The sequence below is a fragment of the Macaca mulatta genome, chromosome 2 (assembly GCF_049350105.2).
Source record: "Macaca mulatta isolate MMU2019108-1 chromosome 2, T2T-MMU8v2.0, whole genome shotgun sequence".
NCBI lineage: Eukaryota > Metazoa > Chordata > Mammalia > Primates > Cercopithecidae > Macaca > Macaca mulatta.
In genome coordinates, this window is record NC_133407.1 from 149,348,038 (window position 1) to 149,371,271 (window position 23,234).

Genomic DNA, 23,234 nt, shown 5'->3' on the forward strand with positions numbered 1-23,234 from the left:
GCTGACCTGACGCAGGCCCCCTCTGTGAAAGGGGCTGGGTGAGGGCTCAATCTGGGTCTTTGTGCCTTCAGGAAGGGATGTGAGAGGAGGGAGACAGAGACAAGGGGCAGGGGACAAGAAGTGAAGGAGGCTACAGGAGACCAGTAGCCAAAGTCATCACCACCACCAGAAAAGCGGTATCTGCTTTTTAAAATCAGCACTTACTATGTGCTAGGCACCAAAGGTGCCCTCCTTTTGTGGTTTCCTCACCGAAGTCCTGTCGGGAAGGTTTATTATCCCTATTCTACAGCTGTGGAAACTGAGGCTCGGAGAGGTGAGGTTGCCTAGCTGGTGGGTGACAGGGCTGGGAGCTTTGCCCCGAGCTCTGTGCTGGGTGAGGGCACAAGAAGGGACAAAGGGTGAGCAGAGGGATTAGAAAAGGAGGTAGGGGATTGCGGGAGCTCAGGGCAAGCCGGGGCACACCCAGGCACAGCCTCCTCCTGCCTTGGCAGCCCCGCAGCAGGTTCCTCTCCTGCGCCCACTCCCTCCGCTTCTCCCTGCCTCCGTATGGAGCTTTCTAAAGCAGGCCCCTGTGAATCACAGCAAAGACACCAAATTTACTCTGCTCATCTCCAGATTTTCTCCAGAGAACGGGGTGGTGATGCGGGAGTGGAGTGGGGAGAGAGCCTGTCCATCCGCCTACTCGCCTCTGCAGAGAATCACAAAGCCTGGGGTCTGAGGTCCGGATGTTTTGTGGGGCTGGGGCTTCCCGGCTCTGGTTCAGGCCTGCAGGCCGGGCTGTCCCTGGGTGAGGACTGTACTCCTGGGGGTGGGGAAGGGTTGAGTCAGGAGGGTGCTGTGTGCCAGAACCCTGTGAGATCCATGCTGTGAGCACCCACCCCACAAGGTCACTGAGCAGATGTGCGGGCCAGGGCATCACGAAACGCAGCCAGCGCCATTGCAACATCGGGCCGAGGGGTGGTAAGTGAGGACAGGAGGCCACAAGCGGGCATGGAGGCACCCAGGGCAGGTGCCAGGACTCAGGCATCTCCCCTCAGCCAGTGGCTAGGTCAGCATACTTCCACCATACTCATACCACGTCATTCTGCCAGCCACTTGGGCGCCCACTCATCGAGCATAGGATTTGGTCAAACAAACCTTGCTTTGCCACCCACTAGCTGAGTGACTCAGTTTCTCTATCTGTAGAATGGGGATTTCACCATCAAGTGCCTAGAATTGTTGCAGGGATTTAATGAGATGATGACCTGTTTTTCAAACAGCAGCCAGGGGTGTGTGTGTATGTATCTCAGCCCTGCATAAGATGCCTCTATGTCAGGATCAGCCCCGATTTCCACAGGGTGATCTACAAAGCATCAAAAGATCTGGCCCCTCTGTACTTCTACATCATCTACCGCTCTCCCCTTCACACATTTTGCTGCAGTCACAACCGCTGGAGTCTTGAAACGTGCCCAGCATGTTCTCACCTCAGGATCTTTGCCCTGGCTGGCTCCTTTGCTGGAACTGCTCTTTACCAGATGGTGGCATCTTGAACGTCACCTACCAGCGAGGTCCTCCCTGACCACCCTACTCAAGCTGTCCCAGGCAGCCCCTTCGATTCTCACTCATTTTCTTTATAATAATCATCCCAGCCGGAATTATTGTTATTATCATTATTATTATTAGTATTATGAGACAGAGTCTCACTCTGTCGCCCAGGCTGGAGTGCAATGGCATGATCTCAGCTTACTGCAACCTCTGCCTCCTGGGTTCAAGTGATTCTTCTGCCTCAGCCTCCCAAGTAGCTGGTACTACAGGTGTGAGCCACCACACCCAGCTAATTTTTGTACTTTTAGTAGAGATGGGGTTTCATCTCTACTCAATGTTGGCCAGGCTGGTCTCGAACTCCTGACCTCAAGGGATCTGCCCACCTTGGCCTCCCAAAGTGCTGGGATTACAGGTGTGAACCGTTGTGCCCGGCCCCAACCGGAATTATTAATCTTAGTTATTAATGAGAACTTCTCTGTCTTGTTTATCACTATATACCCACTGCCTCAAATGTACCCAGCATGTAGCAAGAGTTCAATAAATATTTGCTAGAGGAACAAATAATATGTACTAAGCCTGAAGCATGCTGGTCCTTTCCTTTCTTTTACCTATGCTTAGCACAGCCTCTCCCCACAAGCATGTGTGTGTGCACACACACACAGACACACACACAGACACACACAAATATATACCTCAAAACAAATCTCCAGATGAATTCAAAGAACAAAAACCTCAAACAAGAAAACGGTGTGCTAGGAGGAGGATGCTAGGGGTTACCAGGGTCCTAAGTCCAGTTGTCAGGTCCTGCCTGGCTTACCTTAGGATCTCCACTGAGGCTGTGGGAAGTCAAGATCACCAACAAGGGCAGAGGGCAACTCATCAATTCTCAGCATGAAGCCAGTGGGCCACAAAGCCCTGTGAGTCTCTAGTTCCACGGCCCTGATGGGGGTTGAATAATGTGTCCTACAGGCAGGGACTGTGTCTGATTTCTTCACATCATGTCCCCAGTGCCCTCAGCTCAGAGTAAGTACTCAATGAAAACTTGCTAATGAATAAATGAATGAGGGTGGGAGGTTAGACAGCAGGAAAGGAAACAGAGAGAGTTGGCCATTAATGTTCATGGGAGTCACGAGCTTGGGCCATGGTACCAGGCACCACCCAAAGCCACGATCTGAAAGTGTCTCCAACAGTACTTGCATCCTGTCATGTCCCTGTACAGTAACCTGCAATGGCTCCCACTGCCTCTGAGTAAAATTTTATACTTATTCTGGCAATCGAAGCCTGCTTGTTTTCTCTTTCTGCCTCACTATCTTTTTGCTTCTACCCATTCATCCATTCCTCCATTCACCCATATACATATCTTCCTGCCCATCCATCCACTTATTCTTCTGTCCCTCCATCCTTCTGTCCACCCGTCTACTCACCCATTCATCTATCTATCTCTCCACCCCTCCACCAAACCATCCACCCATCCATCTATCCATCCATCCATCCATCCATCCATCCATCCATCCACCCACCCACCCACCCACCTATCCATCCACCCACTCACAAATCAATCTGTCCATCCATCCATCCATCCATCCATCCATCCATCCATCCATTCATCCATGCCTCCATCCATCCATCCACCCACCCACAAACCCATCTACCCACCCACCCATCCATCCATCTGCCCATCCACCCACCCAATCATCTCTCCATCCATTCATCCATCCATCCATTCATCCATCCATCTATCCATCCATCTACAAATCCTTCCTTCCTTCCTTCCTTCCTTCCTTCCTTCCTTCCTTCCTTCCTTCCTTCCTTCCTTCCTTCCTTCCTTCCATATTTACTGAGTGCTTACCAGCTTCTACCAGGTTCTAGACAATGTGTTAGGTTCTAGGGTCAACCCAACTCTTCAATTCTAAAACAAAAATTATCTCATTACTTACTTGCAAATCCTGTCTGCTCTACCTCTGAAGCTATCCTGAATGTGACCCCTTTCTCCAACTCCAGTCTCCTCCCTGGTCCCAGCCACCATCCTCTCTCACCACTCATTGCAGTAGCCTCCTTCCTGCTCTCCTGCCTCTCATCTCACCCCCACAGTCTGTTTTCCACACACAGTCAGACACAAATCAAGTCCCTCTTCTGCTCACAAAGCTCCCATGGCTCCTATTGTTCTTCGAGGAAAAGCCAGGGTCCTTACGATGGCCCACGAGACCCTGTGTGATCCTAGCCCCCAACTTGTCAGCTTTCTGAATTCATCTCCTACCCCTGCCTCCTCACTTTCCACCACCCCACTTCTCCCTTGCTGTTTCTCCAACCCACTGAGCATGTTCCCACGTCAGTGCCTTGGCCATTCCTTAGTCCGGAATCCTCTCCCCAAACAGCCATGAGGCTCCCTCAGGTCTCTGCTGAAAGGCCACCTTCTTAGGAAAGTCTTCCCTGATCTCCTGATTCAAAACAACCCTCTTCATCTCCCTACATCTGCCTTATTTTTCTCCTTGACGATCCACTCACTTACGTCTTTACTTATTGTCTGTCTCCACCTGCTTGAATGCAAGCTCCACAGGGCAGTGAACAGATCTGTTGGGTTCAGTGTGGTATCCCCACTGCCTGGCACACAGTAGGCCCCTAGCTAGCATTTGCCAAATGAATGAATGCTCCCTGCCCCTTTAGGTAAGGTTGGTTGCTTTCATTCTACAGAGGACTTGCATATGCCTTTTGCCAGCGGTTCCCAAATGTGTCTGTTCATAACCCTCCTGGCCTCTCATTAAATGGATTTGCAGGCCCTTTCCCAGGATGGGATTCATGGTTTCCCCTGACTACTTCCCTTCTCACCATCTCTGTCCCTTTCTGAATGCCACCAGATGGGACTCACTGCCTGCTGTGATTCACCGTGCCTCCCCTCTCCCTGCCTCCTATCAGTCCCAGAGCCCTGTCAGCCCATCCCATGCCCTGCTCTTCTGGGAACCTGCCTTCAACTCAGCCTCTGCCCTACCCTAGCTGCACTGTGAGCCTCCAGCCTCATCCCTCCAACCCATTATCCTCACTAGGATCATTGTCCTTGCAGGATGCTCTTAAAGGGCCAAGCTGGCCACATCACTCCTCAGTTTACAACCATTTAGCCTACAGCCCTGGGCTTAACCAGGCCACCTCTCCTGCCATGTGCTGGCCACCCCGGCCTGGTGCCTTCTGCTCTGCACTGCTGGTGGCGGCCTCAGTGGCCTCACTGCTCAAGCGGTGCCTTTGTCTAGAGCACCCCTCCCTGGCTCCCTGTTTTTCCAGCTGGCTGGCTCTTAGCTAGCCTTCCACTTGCCCTCATGGAACCCTCTTGAGGTTGTCCCCTGACAGCCCCAACAACAGGCCAGGGCTTCCCCTTGGCTCCTGCATCCCCCTGGCTTCCTCCAGCCTGGCTGTTATTACACTGACTTACAATTACTGGTTTCTCTGCTAGACCCCATGCTCTGAGTCATAGTGCCCTTGTCCTCAAAGTCAAGCCGGCTGGCTCAGTGCCCATGGACAGGTAACTGTGTATCAATGACCCTCAATTTCCTTATCTGTAAAATGGGAATAATAACTGCTAGACGGATATTGTAATCAAATAAGTCCAGCAAAGCACTTGGAACAAACAGTACATGTCAGTCCATGGCATTCTTTTTTTTTTTTTTTTCTGAGATGGAGTCTCGCTCTGTTGCCCAGGCTGGAGTGCAGTGGTGAAATCTCGGCTCACTGCAACCTCCTCCTCCTGTGTTTAAGCAATTCTCGTACTTCAGCCTCCCGAGTAGCTGGGACTAGAGCTGCATGCTGCCATGCCTAGGTAATTTTTGTATTTTTAGTAGAGTTGGCCAGGTTGGTCAGGTCTGGCTGGTCTCGAACTCCTGGCCTCAAGTGATCCGCCCACTTCAGCCTCCCAAAGTGCTGGGATTACAGGTGTGAGCCACTGCACCCAGCAATCCACATCATTCTTATTCAGAAAATCCTACAGACTGGGAGCTCAGGGGCTGCATCCAGTAGGTGCCTGTAGCTGCCCTGGGCCCCCTGCACCTGGCAGGGGTGGAGCCAGGGGGACTGGCAGATCACTTTGGCTTCTTGTGACTTTCTCCTTAGTAAGAAGCCTCTATCTGCTTTGTTGATATTTTAAAATATCTGTTATTTGATTTGGGGGTGAAGGAAGCACCTTTTCAGCTTTGTGTTGTTTGCTATGCTGTTTTCTCTTCTAACCTTTGAGCCTGTTTTCTGACTTTGCCTCCTGCCCTTGTTTGTGTGTAGCTTTTTAAAGCTGACCTTTTGCATCTGACCTTTTAATCTGAGCTCAGACTCCGTGCCCTTGCTGTGGGTATCAGGGGTGCTTGGTTGGGGAGGGGGCAAAAATGCATCCTACTGTGGCACACCTTCCACAGGGAAGCTCTGACTCCGGGCATCCACTAGGAGCCCGCCTGTGCCGGGCACTGCACATGTGCTGGCTCCTTCATTCCTTTGTTTTTTTTTTTTTTTGAGACAGTGTTTCACTCTTGTCACCCAGGCTGGAGTGTAGTGGCACCATCTCGGCCCACTGCAACCTCTGCCTCCCAGGTTCAAGCAGTTCTCCTGCCTCAGCCTCCTAAGTAGCTTGGATTACAGGTGCACACCACCATGCTTGGCTAATTTTTGCATTTTCAGTAGAGATGGGGTTTCACCATATTGGCCAGGCTGGTATGGAATTCCTGACCTCGTGTGATCTGCCCACTTCGGCCTCCCAAAGTGCTGGGATTACAGGTGTGAGACAACACGCCCGGCCTGGCTCTTTCATTCCTTAATGGGGCCCATAGTGGGTATCCCATAGCTGGCAAACAGTAGGGCTGGCAGCAACAAGGTCCTTGTCATCTACACTAGCTTCTGCCACTTCTCATTCCATGACTGCTGAGCCACCAGGATGACCATGGTACATTGCTAAGTGACAAAATAAAGTCATGGGCTACACATAAAATGACACCATTAAAAAAGAAATGAACCCCCTCCAAACTTATATCTGCCAGTATATGAAAGAACAAACAAGAGAAAGAAACAGCAAGTTATCAGATTTCCTCAGATTTAAGTCCAATTGTAAGTCAAGCCATGATTTTATATACCATGAAGAAAGAAAAAAGGACTTCCAATAAAACTATGACGTGCTGTCAACTGCAACACATATCCTGATTTCAGAGATGTTAAAATGTGGGGAAAAAAGTGCATCCCAGAATTGACAAAAGAGGGTATCGACAGTGGTTACATCAGGTAAATGTGGGATGTGAGGAGAGGAAAATTATTCATTTTGCCATAGATCCTTCTGTATCATTCCATTTGTTGCGACAAGCATGCATTATTTTTGTAATTCAAATGACTGTAGTTTAAAAAAGGAAAATAGGGTTTTCCAAGCTGTTGCTGCCTGGTTTCTTTTCTGGCCACCTCGTGGGTTGGGGACACAGTAATTGCTGGCTTCTCCAGGGTGCTCTGCTGGGGGAGAAGCTGGGGGCTTGTCGGCGGGTGGGGCAGGTAAGCACCAGGCAAGGAGCACTAGCCTCTTTCCAGAGCTTGGCCTGCATGGGTCTAATCAGCAGAAATTTCCTTTTATTAAGGCCTGGTCCCCAAATCCCTCATTAAGGGCTCTTTAAGCTGGAAAGTACACAGTGCAGCCACAAACAATGCGACAAAGCCCAGATTTCCAAAGAATGGGACAGCTGAGTGCTCTTCCTCCCTGGAGACCGTTTCACTGAGCCCCACCTCCAATCTAGAGCCTTGCCTTCTTTCTCAGGCCTCCCTCCATGGCTGCTACCTGATGTCAGACTCGTTCCAGATGAGCTTCTGTCTGCACTGGCCCTCTCCCCAGCTAGAAAGCATGCCATGGGAGACTGTGAATTGCAGCTGTCTCATTTGCGACTGCAACCCCTTTGCCCATGCTCTCCCTCTCACCCCTCTTCCTTCTCTCTCTGGGGGGTCCAGAGAGGCTCAGGAAAGGCAGGCGAATCGAGGCGGGGATTTCTGGGCAACCTCTTCACTATCATTTCTTTCCTGTCTTGCAGATACCAGGTCAAGTGTGATGGTGAGGGAGGACACTGGTGTCCCTTTCACAGCTGCGCAAAAGAGAGCAGATGGAACTTGAACTTGGCCGGGGCTGTCACCCAGGATGGCTTTCAAAGGACATTTTCTAGGATGGCTCTCCTTCTCTGCTCCCACTACCTCCCTCGAGAGAAGGGCTGTTCTGGGTTTGTTCTTCCCTCCCCAGTACCACCTCTCCATATCTGGCCAATTCATTTGTTCATTCATTCATTCCACAAAAATCTGCTGAGCACCTCCCCTGTCCTAGGCCCTTGAATACAAAAGTGAATGAGACAGATATGCTTCCTGCCCTCAAGCTATTGATTGTCTAGGGAAGACAGACAGACAACAAACAAGAGAATAAATACAGAAAATAATGCCAACTGTGGTACATGCTATTCAAAAACAAGTGCTGTGACAGAGAATATTGGTCGGGGGAGCTCTTTCAAATAGATCAGGGATGGCCTCAATGAGGAATTACCATTCAGCTAGATGAGAAGGAATCTACGAAACAAACAGAAGGAGAAAGTGTAGTCTAGATGGGGAAATAGCATGTGCAAAGGCCCTGAGACAGGAAAGAGGCTGATGAGTTTGAGGCACAGAAAGAAGGGCAGTAAATGAGAGAAAAGCCAGGAGAGGGGTGAGGGATGAGGGGTCAGACCCAGAAGGGCTTCCAGGCTGCAGAAAGGAGTCTGGACTTGTTCCTATATATCAAGGGGAGGACTGTGGAGTTTCAAGTAGGGACACTACAATCTGATTTATATTCTTAAAAAAGATATCTCTGGCCACACAGGAAGAACAGACAATTAAAAGGGCAAGAAAGGATCTGGGGGACCATTAGGGAAGGCCCCTCCCTTCATCTATTCTACAAGCATGCACTCAACAGTGTTCTAATGAAATCACTGAAAACAAACACAAACACAAAACCAACAAAACACACTGACTGGAGATCATGACTCCAGAGGCCCAGGGTCTGCTGCCCGGGAACTTACAACAAAGGGAGGGGCAGGAAGGCCCTCACAACGGCGAGGCACTTAGGTAGGGGTTGAAAGTCAGGCAAAGGCTCAGAGGCAGGGAAAAGGGTCAGTGTGAATAGAGCCTATGCTCCAGTTCATATCACATGGCCAAATTTCTAACCGACCTGACAAAGGAAAAGTGGCATGAAGGTGAAGTGTGGGGCTGGGAAGGTAGGGCAGGGACAGGCACTCCATCACAAATGCATTGGACACAGACCGAGGAGTCTAGGCTTTATCCACTCGGCAGTGGGGAGCACTGAAGACTTTGACCAGAGTGACAGGCCTAGTGGACATTCTGAGAAGTTTCCCCTGCTGAGTGACAGGCCTAGTGGACATTCTGAGAAGTTTCCCCTGCTGGCCATGGGGGCTATGGGGAAGGCTAGGGTGAGATTAAGGGAGAGATGGTGAAAGGTGGGACCTTGCCCCGCCAACTCTGATCCCACAACTGCTGCTATCACTGATAGCTGATTTTTCGTAGAGATTCCCTTGCATCAGGCATGGTTCTAGGCTCCTTACATGTAACTCACTTAATCTGTACTAGAATCCCATGAGGTTGGTATTAGTATTTTTGCCCATTTTACAGATGAAGAAGTTAAGTCATTTGCTCAAGGTCACATAGCTAGGAAGTGTTGGGGAATCAAGCCCAGGCCCTCAAGCTCCAGGGTCTGCTCTTAACCAATGCCCTGTGCCTTCTCCTCCAGTTAAGATGCCATAATTCTGCATCCTGGGATTTAATCTTTGGGAAGTGCCCTTGGCTGCCCTCTGAGTCCTCAAGAACACCACAACACAGTCCTCAACGGACATTAACTGACCAGCATGTTCTATTGCTAACCTGCCGTGTGACTGGGGACAAGTCCCTGGACCTCTCTGAGGATCTGTGCAGTGTAATAAGAATGCCTCCTTTACAGAGTGGACTTCAGCCCCACATGTTGCTACCCGGGGTGATAATCATCACCCTTGGCATTGGGTGGGGGCTATGCACATACCTCAAATCATCTCCACAATGGCTATGGTCATTTTCCCCCAAGACAGACGTCAAAACCCTGAGGCTCAGAAAGGAACAATAACTCACCAAGGGGGATACAGCTTGTCGGTGGCAAAGTTGGAATTTGAATCACAGTTTCCTCAATAGTAGCTGGCAGGTGCTTAAGACATGTAAACCACCTCTTCCCCAAATGTGGAGCCAGTGTGGCTCCAAACCTTCAAGAGTCACCTGCTGTCTTTTAGGGAGGCAGGATAAAGACCAAGGACACGGTCAATTCCTGGGGGCCAGGCCTGTTGCTGCTGAAGAGTCAGTCTCAAGGATACCCTGAACTTGTCCCCATGGGCAGTTGTGTTGGGACATGGGCCAGGTATGAATCACCCTATTCCCAGTTTGAGGTCCCGAGCCATCCCTCTTTCCTGGAGAGTTTGGGGAGGGGCTAATACCATGGACAGAGTGCTGGGCTTTGGACTCTGCTCTGCAGCCTTTGTCAACTCCACTCCGGCCTCAGTCTCCCTTTGGGTCCAATGCAAAGGGGCAGGAGCAGAGGGGCTAGCCGAGAGGCCTTGGACAAGCCATCCCACATCTCTGAGACCACGTCTGCTCGTCTGTAAATGGATCCAGTCGCAGTGGTGAGGGTAAAGGAAACTTATGCACGCGGAGCCCCTAGCAGGGAAATTGCTCGCTAAATGAGAGCTGTCTTGGTTATGACAGGTTACCCGGGGGGCTGTAGTGAAGCCCACTGTAGACGTTCCCAGGGCCAGGGAAGCTGATGTCTCCATTCAGCTCAGAATTTCCTTCCCCTGAGGTCATGGGGCAGACTCAGGCCTCTGAGAGGGCAGAGAAGTGTCTAGAAACAGCCCTGGGTTCCAGTGCCTGGTCTCGCTTTACTTTATTGCCACTCCCTGAGTGCAGCAGTGGCCCAGGCCATGTACTCTTCACCACACTGGCCCCATTTTCAGGATAAGGAAACTGAGGCTCTGGAAGCTCTAAAGACTGGTGGTGAGACTGAGTCTCAGTCCTGGAAGTTATTCATGGCCTAGCTCCCAAGCTGGGCACCAGCAGTCGGCTCCCACCTTCTACCTGGGGCTGCCTCAGCCTCCCAGCGAGAGTTGTTTCTGGAGCTGATTCATCTCTGAGCTCAGCCAGGAGCCCGACAAACAGCCTGGTCCACACCAAGTACTTAGCTAATATTGGTTTTATTGATTTACATTCTATACCCTCTTCAGGATGCTCTGAGCTCAGAAATCTGAAATTGGCTGGGGTGGGATGGAGAGAAGGGCTTCATTTTAATCTGAAGTGAGTCATATAAGTTGATAAATTTAGAAGTGGCCTAAAGAGCTCTTAATCTGCTGCCTTCAGATAGTTGCTAGGAAGAGACTGGTACCCAGCAACCTTTGCATCCCAAATCCACATAATAGAGTGGACACTGTTGGTGCCCACCCTAGTCCTCCTTACCAGTCTGCAGATCCCACAGCCCAGCTCCTGGGAGCTAGAGCTCCCGGCTGACCCTTCTCTGCAGGCTTGCCCTGGGAAGAACAGGAGCTCCTGTCCTGGCAATTGCACACAGCATCCTGCTCAGAGGGCAGCCGTGGCCAATAACTATCTGACACGGGGTATGAAAGGCCAGCTCTTTTGCCTCAAGGCAAAGCCAACCCTGGGGTGCAGTTCGTGCCTCACATCCTCCATGGGATCAGCTGAGGCCACATGCTTGTTTCTCTCCTTCTCTCCCTACCTTGCTTCCTTTCAGCCCCTTTCTCCTGAGCACGGTCTCATGCTTGCTCCCAGGGAGTCCAACCCAAGATCCATACATATTGCACTCTACACGCAGACAGTAGCTCCATCCCTCCAGCCCTGCCCCTTCCCCCATGACCTGGACATCAGCAATGTCCAGGCAACTTTGAATTTTAGACATTTTAAGTCTCAGGGGGCCCATCGGGCCCCAAAAGGCTTGTTTCAAAGATGGGAAACTGATGCTCAGAAACAGACTGTGAGTTGTCCAAGGTCACTTGAAGTGTTTGTCATGGCTGGCTACACCCAGGTCTTTGTCCTCTCCCCAACTTCAATCTACTTTGTGGCCCTGGCCTGTTTGGTGGCTGGACCAGCTGGCCAGCCACGGCTTTTGCTGTCTCCAGGAGGGAATTTTGCTGTGTCAACTCTGCAGAAGCCACTTGGAGGCCAGGAGAGTGCTGGCTGGTAGGCTGGCAGGATGGTTGGCAGGCTCTGCTGACCTTGGGCAGCTGTGGGCAGGGTGGGCATCCCAGTTCGGCCCCTTCTACTGTTTGTGGTGGACAGGCAGAAAATTGAGGGAAGATGGAAACCACTTCTAATGAGGGCCCTAATTACTCTGTGGATCTCTGAAGCACTGGTGATGCATCTGGTGGTGGCTTCTTCTAGAAACCCTCCCTCCTATGGCAAAAACTCCTTTCTCCATAAGAGAAAGAGTCCTGAACCAACATGGGCAAAGAGGCAGCATTGGGCTGGTGTCTGGACACTGGGCTGTGGTTCCAGTCTGCTGGGAGCCAGCTATGTGACTCTGGGCAAACCAGCATGCATCTTGGCCTTGGTTTTCTCAGCTATAAAGCAAGTGCAGCTTCAATTGCTATTATTTTATTGAGCCTAGTGTTTATTTTAGCTATCATTTATTGAGCTAGAAGAGGCTCATTAGAAGTTCATCAAATAATAATTGCTTACACTTCTGCCAAGTGCTGTCCTAAGCACTTTAATTTTACTTAATCCTCACAATAATCCTATGAATTGGATACTTTTGTTATCCCCATTTTACAGATGGTGAGACTAAGGCACAGAGAAGTTAAGAATTAGAATCCCAGAGTCTGTGCTTTAAATTCTTCCTTGTACTATGGTCTTTGTTGTTTATTTTGCATGGCCATTTATTAAGCACCTACTGCATATGGGCACTCTGCTGGTCATGTGATACACACATAAGTTTGCCGACTTCTCACAACTGCTCCGGCAGGCAGGTGTTCTTTTGCTGATTGTTTTAGAGCGGACACAAAGGCCCCGGTGAGGGACCCACCACAACTGAGCTGGGGAGGCAGGTGGCAATCCTGCCTTCTTCCCAACAGCCTGGTGGCCCTGTTCTAAGCCCTTTATAAAACTGATCTTATTTATCATATTTTGTTGACTCTAACCTGAATCACTACTTTATGTATATTTAAGAAATAAAAGGCATGGCTGTTTCCACTGTGGTGTACCACCAGTTGTCAGGCACAACCTGGTTTCAGAGACGTCAAAATGTATATCTTGGAATCCACACAGTTCAGTCTCCGACACAACAACCTGATGAGGCAGGCAGTGTTGTCATCTCCGTTTGACGGTGGAGGGAACGGAGGCTGGGGATTAAGGACATGCAGCTGGTCAGCGGCCAGGCATCGGATTTGACCCCAAGCAACCTGGGCCCAGACATTGTCCTCGACTACTGTGCTACATCACCGCTAAGTCAGGCCCATGTAGGATGGCGTGCCCTGCCCATGGGCACAGATTTAAAAACTTCGGAAGGATCACTGAGCTGGAGCCCAGCACCCTCTGCTCTGGATGAGCCTGTGGGTCTCACTCAGCGTGGATGCCTCAGGCACGCAGGAGGCACCCCAAATGGTCGCCAGAGCATCCCCTGCCCTCCACTGCCTCCACAGCTCCCTTGGGCCTGCAAGGCAGGTGTTTGATGGAGCTGGGCTAGAATGAGTTCATCCAGATGATGTTCCCCATGGCTCCCACAAAATGGTCCCGGGGCAGCCAGACACGGCCCGGTAGAGTAGCCCAGCCAGCACGGAAAAGGCGCTGCTTTACATAAAACTGTCTTCAGAGGCGGTGCAGAAGCTTGCAGAGACCTGCTTCCTTCCTTCAAAGCTATATGGTGCTTGGACCCCAACCAGTGTCATCCATTCACTGCTTCTCTTGTAGGCTCCAGCAACCTCATACGCTCCACTATGGCACGACTGCTCCCACTTTTCCCAGAAATCAAATCCACCCTCCTTGGACTAGGATGTGCCCCTTCTGGGGACATCTTTAAGATGCCCAGAAGCAGGGCGGAAACTCAACATATTTCAAATGCCTGGCATGATGAGGGCTCCATTTGAGACATTACCTACCCATCATCTCGTGGCACAATCTTGTGAGGCAGGTTTTTCCCACTCTGCTTTGCTTACCAGGATGCCAAGCTCAGAGAAGCAAAGCTACCGGCCCAAGGTCACACAGTAGTAAACATTGGCATTAGGATTTATACTCAAGTCTTCTGATGCCACAAAGGAGGCCACTTTCCATCAATTTCTGGCCAGGCCCTGAGCCAAGTGCTTCCTTCGCATTATTTCACCAAATCCTCACACAACAAATAATAGCATCATCATAATACTACACTATCCCATCTTACAGGAAAGAAAGCATTCTCTGAGCCTCAACCTGGACCACACCCGGGCCAAGCACTGTACTTGGATCCCGTTTGCCTCACATGACAACCAGCAAGATAGGTGCTCATCTAACCCTCGGTTTACGGAGGAGCAAACTGAGGCGAAGTCACCGGTTCAACCACACACAACTGAATGCACACGACTGAATAAGCAATTCCCCTCCCACGTATTACATGGAAAAAAAAAGCATTTGTAAAGTGCTTGTGGACACATTTTAGCGATTAGTACTATTATGATGAACGTTTCGGTACTTGGCAATTACCCCACAAAGTCAGTGCTGCTGCCCCTATTCTCCGGGAGAGCACAATGATGTTCACAGAGTCAGTGACAGAGATAAGGAACTGTGGCTCTCAATCCTCTGCCACATGTTGGTCTCCTGGGGCCATGGCTGGACCCCTTCACACCTTGAAGCTCCCCTGCCTGTCTCCAGCCTCTCTCTGGGGCCCAGGAGCCCCTGCAGACCTGGGGTCTTCATAGGGCTGGCTGGAATTCTTGCCCCATGGGTTTCCAGCTGTGGGCCCTAAGGGGTCTCTGGGTATCCCCCAGCCAGCTACAAAAAGGTGGAAACGTGAAGGAGCACCAGGGATCTGGGTTCAAATCTCAGCTCTGCCCCTCACTTGCTGTGTGACTTGGCCCATTCTTTTTTTTTTTTTTTTTTGAGATAGAGTCTCGCTCTGTCGCCCAGGCTAGAGTGCAATGGCTCGATCTTGGCTCACTGCAACCTCCACCTCCCGGGTTCAAGTGAGTTTCCTGCCTCAGCCTCCTGAGTAGCTGGGATTACAGGCATGCACCACCAGGCCTGGCTAATTTTTTTTTGTATTTTTAGTAGAAACGGGGTTTCGCCATGTTGGCCAGGCTGATCTCGAACTCCTGACCTCAGGTGATCCACCCGTCTTGGCCTCCCAAAGTGCTTGGACTACAGGCATGAGCCACTGCACCCGGCCCGACTTGGGCATATTCTTTTTTTTTTTTTTTTTTTTGAGACAGAGTCTCGCTCTGTCGCCCAGGCTGGAGTGCAGTGGTGCAATCTCGGCTCACTGCAAGCTCCATCTCCCGGGTTCACACCATTCTTCTGCCTCAGTCTCCTGAGTAGCTGGGATTACAGGTGCCCGCCACCACGCCCGGCTAATTTTTTGTATTTTTAGTAGAGACAGGGTTTCACTGTGTTAGTCAGGATGGTCTCGATCTCCTGACCTCGTGATCTGCCCGCCTCAGCCTCCCAAAGTGCTGGGATTACAGGTGTGAGCCACCGCGCCCGGCCGGGCACATTCTTAATGTCTCTGGGCCTTGGCTTCTGTAATCTGTAAAATGGGTGATGGTGAGGAAGAGGTAAGACTGGGTGCAGGTCTTATGAGCAATAAACACCTCATAAATCTTAGTGACTGCAGTGGGGTGAAGGGTGTCCCATCCAAAGTTCATGCCCACCTGGAACCTCAGAATGTGACCTTGTTTGGAAATAGGATCTTTGCAGATGGAATTAGCTAAGGATTTTGAGATGAAATCATCTTGGGTTTAGGTTGGGCCCTAAATTCAATGACCAATGTCTTTAGAAGCAGAAGAGAGGACACCGAAAGACACACAGGAGGAGGTAAGGTGATGAAAGCAGAGATGGGCGTCACACAGCCACAAGCTGAGGAAGAGCAAGGGTTGCCGGCCACCGCCCGCAGCTAGGGAGACAAGGGACAGGCTCTTCCTCAGCCTCTCCAGGAAAAGCCAGTCCTGCTGGCTCCTGACTCTAGACTTCTGGCCTCCAGAAGTGGGAGACAATACACGTCTGTTGTTTGAAGCCACCTAGCCTGTGGTCATTTGTTACGGCAGCTACAGGAAACAAACACAACGGGCTGTCCCTGCAGTTGCTCTCCTTGCTAATTCCTGAGACTCGCAGTGTTTCTGACCCTTCACTCTAAGGGACAGTGGGCAGGAGAAGCTGCCCTCACCAAAGACACTGGAGGGCAGGATCACTGACCCCTCTCACAAGGAGAGACCTTGGGACCAGAGGGCTAACACAGCTTTTCCAAGTGGTGAGCCGGCCTGGGACCCAGCTCTCCCGATCCTCAGACCAGCGCACTCTCCCCCATACCCAGGGACCTCTCTTGCTTTAGGAACCTGAGCCGTGGCCCCTGCTCGGGCCTGGTCACCTTGCCTTCCTGGCCCTGCCAGCCGTGGTCCCTGGCCACATATCTGGAACTCTCTGACCCTGCAGAGATGTCCTGGACTGTGAATGATGCTTCTAAGGCTTTACCATCACTCCCCCTTCCCCCTGCCTCCAGGCTGTCAAGTGAAGATCAGGGTGAAGCCCAAGCCACACTGCCCAGCAGGAGGTCCCAGGAGTTGTCCATAGCATAACCCATTTTTTAAAAGTTTTTTTTTTTTTTTTTTGAGACCGGGTCTTGCTCTGTCACCCAGGCTGGAGTGCAGTGGCACAATCACGGCTCACTGCAGCCTCAACCTCCCGGACTCAAGCGATCCTCCCACCTCAGCCTCCTGCATAGCTGGGACAACAGGCATATGCCCTGCTAATATTAAAATTTTTTGTAGAGATGAGGTCTCGCTATGTTGCCTAGGCTGATATTAAACTCCTGGGCTCAAAATATCCTCCCACTTCCGCCTTCTAAAGTGCTGGGGTTACAGGCGTAACCCAGCCTCACCCATTCTTTATTGTAGTTATACAGCAGGCCTCTGAAATGGACAGCCTGGGTAACATACTCCCACTTTACAGATCAAAAAATCAAACCTTGAACAGGCAAAGAGACTAACTCAAGGGCACTCAGCTCCTAAGAGGCAGAGGTAGGTCTCGAACTCACACCCTGTGATTCTCAATCCAGATGGATTCTCAGTCTCAACAGCTTCCATTCACTGTGCCTCAAATAGGATTCACACCCTAAACTCAGCACTTCATGTCCACAGCTTCTCCATGTGCCCCTCACATTAGCCTGCAAAGTGGATACTACCATTATCCCATTTTACAGATGGGGGAACTGTGGCTCCACCCCATTTTTTGAACCCCAGGGCCTCACCTTGGTATATCTTTTCAGTATATTACCAATTCTTAATGAGGGGTAAAGCCAGATACCAATTGTCTATGTCCAAGGGACTTTCTCCCTAAACATGTACTTGTCTGAGGCTCCCCCTGGGAGAGAGAAATGAATTTCTGCAGGTTCAAGCGTCTAGCCTTGGAGAGCAGTGGGGAGGCTTGGGTGCCCAGATTCCAGGCAGGAGCAGCAATGTGTGCAGGAGGCACCAGACAGCTCGGTGGCAGCACCTTGGGAGCTGGCGGGGGCTGAGAGGAGTCATGTCCTGCACCTTAGGGTCTCCCAGGCCCCCAGCCCTGACCTTGCACCTACTGTGTGTGAATCACTTCCCTCACACACGTGATTTGAGATCTTCCCAACAGCCCTGCTTTAAGTCTGTAAGACTGAAGTTTAGAGAGGAGAAGCCATTTGCTCCAAGGCCATATGACTGGGAGAGGCATCACCAAGACTCGAACCCAAGGCCTGGTGAGTGCCCTTGTAGCATGGCTCCCAGCTGCCTGCTGAGAAGATGGCATTGCTTTGGATTTGAGCGTTGATTGGTCCTCAGGAGGGCCTGATTTAGCTGTGCAGGGTGAAGCCAGGGGCCAGGGGTTGGTAGGGGACTGGTGGGGAGAGGACATGAGTTTCAGTCTCATTCAGTCACCCACTAGTCTGGAGACCTCTGTTTCCCCAGACGTGACAGGCACAGGGGGAACAGCATGGTGTCTAGGCCAACCCCAGCTCTGAGAGCCTATGTGCTCCACCAAGCCCACTCTTAAGCACCTCAGCTCTCCGGGGTGCAGAGTGAAATGGGTGAAAATCCAGGGGTACCTGTGGAAATGTAGCCCCTGGGACCTCCCAATTCATCAAGGTGGGGCCCAGAAATCTGCCCCCATCAGGTGATCTTTAGGTTAATTAATGCATTAATGGGTTTCCTGACCCAAACCTGTGACTGGGCAGGGGGAACACAGAGGAGGGCAATGGGACAGCAGGGGGAGGGGCCGGTGTTTCACGCTCTGCACATAGCATAAGCCACAGGCAGCTCTTTTGACCTCCAGTCTGCAAACTAGATATTTCATTCCCCTTTTTCCTTTCTGATCTCGGAGTTGGCCAATTGCAGCAGCAAGGTGCTCACCTACTCTGGCTCCTGGTCCTAATGCCAATCACACCTTTGTGCACAGCCCTCTACAGTGTCCAGGGCTCTCAGGCAGCTGTGGGATAACGCAGGGCAGAGATAGGCCTGCCTGGTCACAGATGAGAAGATTGAGGGCAGAGAGATGAAGTGACTTGGCCAAGATCACACAGCTGGTCAGAAGCGGGGCTGGGTCCAGGGTTCTCATACTTTTGACCTAGAGTCAAATACCTGGGGAAAACCAGGGACCCACACACACCCCTGCTGCTTCTTGTCTGGGGCCCGAGAGCACTTGCAAGAAGTCCAGCTCTCTACAGAACACCGTGTGGCCTTGGACAAGTCCCTGTGCCTGGCTGGGCCTCAGTTTCCTTTTTATAAACGGTCCCAGCTAGGTGGCCTAAGAAGGCATCTGTCTGCTTTGGCTTTCTAGGCATCAGCAACTCCACAGGGTAAAAGGATGGCAGAGTGGTCCGGCTGCCTAGGTCAGGGCCACGCCTACCTGGGGAAGGCTCCTCCACCTTCATCCATAGGAGATCCTCTTCACTCTCTCTCGGAATCTTGCCAAAAAATTCTAAATTCTTGAGCTATAGGTTCCCAAAATTTTGGTGCCCCAATTTAAACTGGCCTCATGTCAAAGGGTCAAAACGGGTAGGCAGACGCCTGGTGGCCTGGCTTCTACCTCCCCTCTGCCACATTCCAGCTGTGTGACCTTGGGTGAGTGGCTTTACCTCTCTAGATACAGTGTCCTCATCTGGGACATGGGGATAACAGGGCTGTGGGTGTCCTCACTGAGATGATACGTGCAAAGCAGTTAGCTGGGTGAATGCTAGCTGGATTACTATTATTTACTTGGGTTCCCTGACGCATACCTGCGGCTAAGCTGGGGGAAGGCAGAGGAGAGCAGCGGGACAGTATAGGAGGGTGCCAGCATTTCAGGCTCTGCATACAACGTGAGCCACAGCAGCTTCTCTGACCTTCAGTCTGGAGGGGACTTTGGAGTCCGCTGAAGACGTTCCAGGCCCCAGCTCTCAGAGAGACTGGTCTCAGAGAGATGTTCCAGCTCTCAGAGACCCCACAGCAGTGGGCTGGTTTCCTGGTGCCGGGGAGAGGGCTGGTGGGGCCAGTCTGGGCTCCTGGCTGTCTGGGCCACGGGCAGCAGCTGCACTCCTGGCTGCCTCTGTCTCCTTTCCAACTTTGGGCAGCCTTCTCTGAAGAACAATAACCCAAGATGGCCTTGTTGAGTCTAATCACAGCTCCCTGGGAATATGGGCTGGCCCTCCCCCCATGCCTGTGTGAGGCTGTGGCGGGCACTTAGGATCCAGTATCCCTCCGTCCTCATCGGAAGTTCCTTAAGGGGCAAGCTCTCCCTAGCACCCACAGAGCCACCTTGCCTCCTGGAAGCTGAGGGGGCGGGTGTGTGCACGCAGTGTCCGCAGAGGTGCTGCATCTGTGTGCCTGTGGCCGTCTTCTTATGTGTGCAACTGACATTCACCTGTGGGCACATTCCAGCATGCCATGTGCCTGCCAGTGCACAGGCAGGCACGCAGATGGCATTCGGAGCCCCACATGTGTGTGCCTGTTGTTTTCACACCTGAGCCAGCCCTCACGTGGGTACACACATTTGTGGCTATTGCAGGGCAATGTGTGCAGCCTACTGCTTTCCTGTGTTAGTGCTACACGCATGTGTGGGCACGCTGCATGCACAGGTGTGTGTGTGTCTGTGTACTGCATTCGTGTGTGTGCTGTGTTTTGCATGTCAGCATGTGGTGTTCAGGAACGTAGGTTGTATTTACAGGTGCTGGGGTGTGGGCATGGGCATCCCATATGTGTGTATATGATTTGGACATATATGATACACTACTTATGGGTACTATATTTGTATCTGTGCATATGTGTGTATCTGTGGGCATGAATATGCCCTGATGTGAATGGGACTAGGGTGTGAAGGTGGCTAAATAATGGTGGCCATCAGCGTATTTCCTGGACCCCCCAATCCCCCACAGGACTCCCCAGAGCTGCAGCCCCTTCTTTGCCACTGCTCCTTCAACGAAGTTAACAGGCGGAGGCCCCCGAGGCCTGCGCTCCAAGCCCCCTCCTACTGCACACGTCAAAGGAGAATTTCTCCGGATGGCGCCCGCAGCTCCTGGAAATACCCCAAACGTCAGCTCTGCCTCCTCCCAGCGATTCAGAGAGCAATGCAGGAGAGGAGGGAGCCCCTTCCACGCTAGGCTCAGGGCATGCAGCATCGCACTAAGACCCTCTGCCGGCTGGTCAGGCTTGCCTGCTCACTTACCCTTCTGAAGGTCGAGCCAGGTTGGGCCTCTGCATGGAGGACCCAAGACCCCCAGGGCCCTTGCCTGATTGGGGCAGGCCAGTCCAGAGCACCCCCCAACCCCCAACCCCCAACCTGGGTGAGCAGAGGACAGCCATGGTGTGGAATGGCTACTTGGCTAGAAAGGGGTGGCTGCCAGCAGCAACCCACTTTCAGGGAGTCCTGAGGCCCCCTGCTGTATTTTCCCATCCTGACCCTGCAGGGGGCAGGGAGGAGCCTCAGGTGCCATAGCCCTCAGCTGGAGACCACTGAGGCTGGCCTAGGAAGTGGGCTTCTGGGCAGAGGGTGTCAACTCCACCACCCAGCATGACTGCTGCAAAATGGCCTGGCCACCCCTTCCTGCCACCCTCCTGGCCAGGGAGGGGACCCAGGGACACGTCCCTGCCACCACATGACCCGGCTGGCCTGACCCAATGGGTCCCGGCACACAGCTGCCCACCCCACCAAAGGGACCCTTCACAGGGGCCTCCCCCTGCCTCTTTCCTGGGACTCTGACCAGGGTGGGCAAGGGGCACCCTCCAGTCCTCTTGGTCTCCCTGGGACTGGCTCAGAGAGAAGAGAACCTTGTCCCCCACCACCAGCTTGCTGGCCCTTGCATAACATCCTTAGGGGGCATTTGCAGTCCAGAGGCTGCCGGAATCTACCTGAGACCCCGGACATCCGCTTGTCCGAGGCCCCCCTGTCCTAGTCCCCAGCATCCAGCCGTCCCCCGAAACACGCGGACCCTCACACTAGTGTCTCCCTCAGCGGCGGCTCCCAATGCAGCCTCGGCTGCTGCCAGATAAACAAGCCCTGCTCCCGCCCCCCCTTCACGCTGCCACCGCCACCACCATCAGCACTGAGAAAAATCAAATGAAATGAAACAAAATAAAATGGGTGAGGGAGGAAGGGGAGAGTGGAGTGGGGCGCTTTTTATTTTTTATTTTCTCATGCTGGGGGATGCCGGTACTTACTTGGCTATGAAAATCACCACCAATCCTGCACGGTTTCCCGGCGGGCAGCCCCGTAATCGCGGTGCGGCAGCTGGTGCCGCGGCTGAGCCCAGCCAGCGTGCCCGGGCCCCTCTGCAGACTGTACCATCCTGCCCGAGCGGGTGGGGGGCGGGGGGCGGAGGCGCCGGCGCCGGTTCTAGGAGAGCATCTCGCCGGCAAAATGCAATCTCGGGGGAGGCAGAGGCCGCCCCTGCCGCTGCTGGAGGCTGGGGGATGGGGGCGGGAGGACTAGGGAGGGAGGGACACAGGGAGGGCCGGTTCTGGAGGGGGGACGCGGGAGGAGAGTGGGGGGCGGGGGGTGTGTGGACCGAACCACCACGGTGTTGTTTGCGGTTTTAATTCCTCCCGTGGGATCATGAGGAACCGAAGCTGGCAGAGTCCCAGGAATATGCCCGCTCCCCAGAAGCAGGAGGGAATGTCAAGGGCACGGAGAGGGTAGGGCTGGGCTGTGCTGGAGGGAAGGGGGTCCTGAGAGTGGTGGTGGGGGGAACGGGAGCAGAGAGGGAGGATTTTGCTCAAATGGCCCCAAGTCCTCCCTTGCTCTCTGGGGGACTTATCTGGTTGGTCAGGCGCTCTTTGTAGTCAAGGCACCCCCAGACCTGGGGGACAAAGGGGCAAAGGTCGTAAGTGGAGAGAAGTGGACTCAACACAGTTTAAACACATCTGTGGTTGCAGGACCAGTGGAGCAGAGCCCGCAGCAGCTCTCTGCTGCCCTGAAGTGCTACCCCTGCTACCCGCCCTGCCTGTGTGCGACCCCGCCTGCCCTCAGGGGGTGTGGTGGTGGGGGCTGGCTTGGCAGAAGGGCCTGCCTCAAAGGGCCTTTTCTCTGCCAGGTGCCCACCAGCAGGGGTGCCTGCATGTCTGTACACCCACCTAATCTTCAGGACATCTATGATGAGTTGCAGGCTGACTGTGGGCTGACTGACACTTCCAGGGGAAGCCAGGGACCCCCGGTGAGGAGTCTGTAGGATTGGAAGCCCCTAGCCAGCTGCTCACCTCTTCCTGCCTCATCTCTGTCAGAACTGCTGCTCTTTTAACTCCAGATGGGTGGGAGAAGAGTCCTAAGAGCAAGGTTAGGAGGTCACTGGGGGCGAGGGGCTTCTTTAGAATTCTGAAGCCTTGGCCTCCCTGCCCTGCCCCCTCCAGGAGGAGTGCCCTGCTGGGAGGGAGGGCACTGAAGGTGGAAGGACCTTCAGGACCAGTGTCTCAGGGCACCTGTCAGGGTGGAGGGGTGCATGGGGGACAGGGGCAGGGCTGGAGGCGGCCTCAGGAGGCAGTTTTAGGCAGAAGCTGCCTCTTTCCCCTGCCCCCACCTCCTGCCCACCTCTGAGCTGCCCGCCCGAGCGTCCCGAGCTGCCGCTCCATCCCTGGGCTGGCACAGAATATCAATTTGTCTCGTTAAGCTGAAAGTCTGCACTGCACCAAAATCAGAACCCGGCCGTGCAGAGGGGCCGCGGGAGGGAGAGAGCTGGGAGCGCCTGCGGTGGGGCTCCCACCAGGAGGCCATGCTGAGACCTTCTTGCTTCTCACCCCCTAGCCCCATGGAAGGGTACCCACCTGCCCCTTAGCCTGCAGGGTGGCTTCAACGCAGGGAGGATGCTGAGAAGCTACGGATGCCAAGGGCTGGGTGGTCATTCAAGGCCCTGGACTCCACTGGGGCAAGGGTGTGACTCAGAGGCCAGGCAAGGCTCCCTGCTGGGGCTTTGACAGAGCAGCCCAGGACACCCCTCAGGGAGGATCTTGCCCCCACACCAACAGCCCAAGATTGGGAGCTTCCAA

General features: G+C 52.9%; 1 protein-coding gene across 7 annotated transcripts in view; it reads right to left on the bottom strand.

The window, feature by feature from the left end:
• ATP2B2 (ATPase plasma membrane Ca2+ transporting 2) overlaps positions 1–21,536 on the bottom strand; it is a 188,284-nt gene extending 166,748 nt beyond the window's left edge. For all 7 annotated transcript variants that reach the window (XM_015130243.3, XM_028844451.2, XM_028844452.2 and 4 more), the window contains exon 1: positions 21,417–21,536. The gene's annotated coding sequence lies outside the window, so the exon portion shown is untranslated. The remainder of the gene's footprint in view (positions 1–21,416) is intronic.
• Positions 21,537–23,234: the final 1,698 nt, after the last annotated feature.